We start from the raw sequence: 4,212 nt of genomic DNA, 5'->3' as shown, positions 1-4,212 counted from the left end.
CACTCTATGCTTTGATTCCACGCACCATGTCTCCTGGAATGCACAGACTGAATGGGGTTCGATGAGCGCCACCCAGTCCGGGGCATCTAACTTATTATTTAAGCCTGCCACATTCCAGCTGATGGCTTTCAGGGATGCATGATGCAGGGGCTCAGCACGTCCTGCTTCCCCACCCTGTGTACCGGGAGTTTGTGTACCATCCGCTTCCCCACCCTGTGTACCGGGAGTTTGTGTACCATCCACTAACTCAATAGTCTCAGCCCCATCGCCTGAGAAAGGGGGCGTGATTGGGTTGAGCGGGGGTTGGGGCGCAGAATTGTTAGACAAGGATACCCGCCCAACTGTGCGTGGTGTGTTGACCCTAGGAGGGGAGGCATTAGTTGCTGAAATATCACCAAGTCACCAACCGCAGCCCTGCAATGGGGCTGCTTGGGTAGGTGTCCATGCCCTTGCTCTGGCATCCAAGGTTGGGTAATGTGGGAACCATGCACCTCTGCCCCCATCCTGAGAAGATTTCTTGGGCCCCATTAGAGGAGGGGGGTCATAGAAGTACCCCAGGTCCCTAGTTTGAATGTCGCAGAAGTTGTAATGCGACTGCTGACTGCAGATCATGCCTGCTGCTCTGGGATCGTTAAAATTGACCAGCACGCAGTCCCCGGTGAGATCCTTACGTCTATTTCCAATCCATCCCACACGTCGGACAAAGGCTATTCTACCATCAATGTGCCCTGGGAGGGGTCTATTTGCTTTGAGCCAGGAGAGCGTCTTGTGTTTAAGGTCGGAATACAGCTCACAAGAACCCTCTTCAAGCTCCGGAACCCCCGTTAAAATTACCACGTAAGGCTTACAGCCAGGGGGGAGACTAGCATTTGGAGTGTGCCTTCTTACCCTGTCTTTAGCCGGGGATTTAGCTGTGGTTTTCGCTGGAGGTTTGGGCACAGCCTGTTTGGCAGGAGTTGAAAGGGATGGGGTTGTATCACCTTTCGTTGAGGTCGCTGTGTTTCCTGCTACCTTAGTATTTGGCACTATTGGCTTGGGGTTTGTGTCAAAATTTACTTTAAGAGCCTTGGGTGCCTGGGTACTAGCTTTATTCCTTGAACGGGCCAAACTGGGCTCAAGAGTAAGAGTTAGTGGTGTGGGTATGGTTCCACTATTGGGTAGCTGCGATTGGGAAGCCTTTCCCAGGGCGGGGGTCTTTTGGCAAGATATAGGCTCAGGGTGAGCTATGGTGACAGAGGGGACTAAGGGGGCAGCACCACCCATTAGCCCTCCATTTTCTTCAACCTGAGCCTTGGCGTGAAATTTAACTAGTGATTTCACAGCATAAAAGTTATCCAGCATTGACTGTTCAAGTGTAGCTAGTTTGCGTGTGAGACTGTCAATCTTATCTACGAGAGGCATCACCACAGACTTAATTATGCTCTCAACTTGGGGGAAAATGCTGGTATCTAAAGAAGCCAATGGACCTGGTGTGCCCTCCGACGCAATATCTCGGGTGTGGGTCGCATAGGATTTTGGATATGGGACTTGGTTAGAACTGGTACCCCCTTTGGTCGCAGTATTCCGACTTACTTTACTATGAGGTTTTTGAGAGCCTCCCCTGCGGGGACTAGCAGGACGCTTTCTCTTCTTTTGCGGAACTGGTCCTAAAGCTAGTTTCCCTACGGGGGTGTTTTGATGGGCCACTACTCTGGGAGTGCTAACTTCAGTGTGTACTGCAGTGGGTGGGGAATTCACGGTTTCACTAGACAGCACAGGGGGACTAGGATCTTCATGGATTTCAGGGTTGCAATCCAGTATTTGCCCCCCCGGCAAAGGGTCAGTTTGAGCGGGTGAATTCAGGTGTGTCGGGTCGAGAACAATGCTTGGTGCGGTGGTAGTTACCCTTTCTAAACTAGCCCTAATCCGACTCACTCTCTCATCAATGTTTGGGGAATCAATTATCACCAGTGGAGTTGGAGAAACATGTGCAGGGCTAGGGGCTAGGGCAATGGCGCCTAGGGATGAGCGCTTGTTGGACATACTCATGGGATCCCGGGATAATCTTCGTTCTGCCAAGATTATCTCCTTTTCTACTATGGAGACTGCTCGAGTTATGAATTGGTCCATAGTACCTAAGACAACGTCTCCCGCAGATTTCTTTGTTTTACAAGATCGGGTGCCTGAAGCCATTCTCCCGATAATTTCGTGCCCACTTTACGGAGCCAAGAGATGTGGCCCGGCCCGGCCTCTTCTGGCCCCTGATGGCCTAAGATGGTCCCGCCCTTGTCCCGGGCTTCTCCCGCGATACTCCCGCGTGCTCCCGCACAGCGGGGACTGGGCGTTCCTTTATGGGGGCGTGAAGCGAGTGGTGGGAGGGGCAATCGGTCTGCAGGTGTTCCGTGGCGCAGGGACTCCTGGTTAGTTGAGTCCCTGCAGCGGCAATGGCAGCGCTGGTGTCTTGAGCGCGACCCTGCTCCCTGAAGACCTTCCCTGGGGCTGTGAGCAAACGTGCTCCCAACAGCCTTGCACTTTCTAACTGCGATGCGGCACCCGCGCAGCGGGTGCGGCTAGCTGTAACTGGTGACAGAAGGCAGCTACAACGGACTCTGCTGACAACTTGGGAAGACGCCGGTAAGCCCTCGGCGTTTCTGTGTCCCGCTGGAAAAGGGAAATCTGCTTCCTTTTCACCTCTCCTTCAGAGCGAGTGGTGGGAGGGGCAATCGGTCTGCAGGTGTTCCGTGGCGCAGGGACTCCTGGTTAGTTGAGTCCCTGCAGCGGCAATGGCAGCGCTGGTGTCTTGAGCGCGACCCTGCTCCCTGAAGACCTTCCCTGGGGCTGTGAGCAAACGTGCTCCCAACAGCCTTGCACTTTCTAACTGCGACGCGGCACCCGCGCAGCGGGTGCGGCTAGCTGTAACTGGTGACAGAAGGCAGCTACAACGGACTCTGCTGACAACGTGGGAAGACGCCGGTAAGCCCTCGGCGTTTCTGTGTCCCTGGAATAACAATTTTACCCTTAGTTCATAGTCAGACGGACCTATTACTCGCTACAAACATCACCTCAGTGGACAACTCCAATGATGATATCACACTGGCGGACATTGGCACACTTTTTAGGTCCTTACTGAGCCCTCTCGAAGCTCGCCTGATTAAGATCGAAGCTAGGTTAGTCAACATCGAACAATCCACAGTACAACTAGCTGATTCGATGAAACTCAAACTTAATGGAGCTAAAGGGGGCCACGATCCAAAGTCCAAAAAGGGAAGGGAACCTACTTCAGCTTTAAAGGAGAAGCCTCTAATTACTGACTCGCATAATCCACAACCCAATCCAAAGAAGACACCGCAACTCCCGAATAACCCCAACACTAACATCGCCCCTCCAAAAACCCAGCACACATCGATTCCAGCTCCAACTACTATCCCCCCATCCAAAGATTCTGCTCCAATCCCGACTGACACCAAGAGTGATTCAACATTTCCGGGAGAAAAATACAATCCTATCCGTAAACCTAAACCTGTCAACCTTCCTCCAGAGGCTTCCCCCTATACCATGGTTCCTGACAGGGGTCCCTAAATTAAAATCTACGGCAACTGAATCAACTTCTTCACTTAGGAACAAGGTTATTAGCTGGTTATCCATATATAGACCACTCCCGAGAGGTATAACTAGTGACATTACCATGGCTAGGCGGGTTCCTTGGGTGGGATATTCTAGAAAATCAATTAGGGGAGACTGTGTCTTGGTCACTTTCAGAGAGCCCGGGACAGCGGCTTACATTTGTGCCTGGGCTCCTGATGACCAAGGCAGTAACATCCAAGTTCTCTTCCAGGGGATCCTCATCAATAGTCATAAGCATTAGAATATTCCCACCCATGCGCGGGACCCCGAAAACACTATATTATATGTGCCCCCCATATAAATACACATATATATATAAATAATATATATATAAAAACAAGCAATAGCAGCCAAATCACATTAGAGCTGAAATATGCTGTGAAGAATTCCCACCATACATGTATATAATAAGCATTAGAAACATGAGAAACAACACCAAAGATTGTTTAGAAATTGTTTTAATGCTCAGAAAGCAGTAGAAATTCTCATAACTCACTGGAAGCATAAGAAGCTCCCAGCATTGCAAACACACATCTAAAAAGACTGAAAAGCTAACCTGTAGCTGAATAGCAAAAAACTGACACTGTGCCTTTAAGGCACTCATGACCC

This window comes from Lissotriton vulgaris, chromosome 11 (assembly GCF_964263255.1).
Source record: "Lissotriton vulgaris chromosome 11, aLisVul1.2, whole genome shotgun sequence".
In the NCBI taxonomy this organism is placed as follows: Eukaryota; Metazoa; Chordata; class Amphibia; order Caudata; family Salamandridae; genus Lissotriton; species Lissotriton vulgaris.
The sequence above is the reverse complement of the archived record's forward strand: the minus strand, read 5'-3'. Positions refer to the sequence as shown.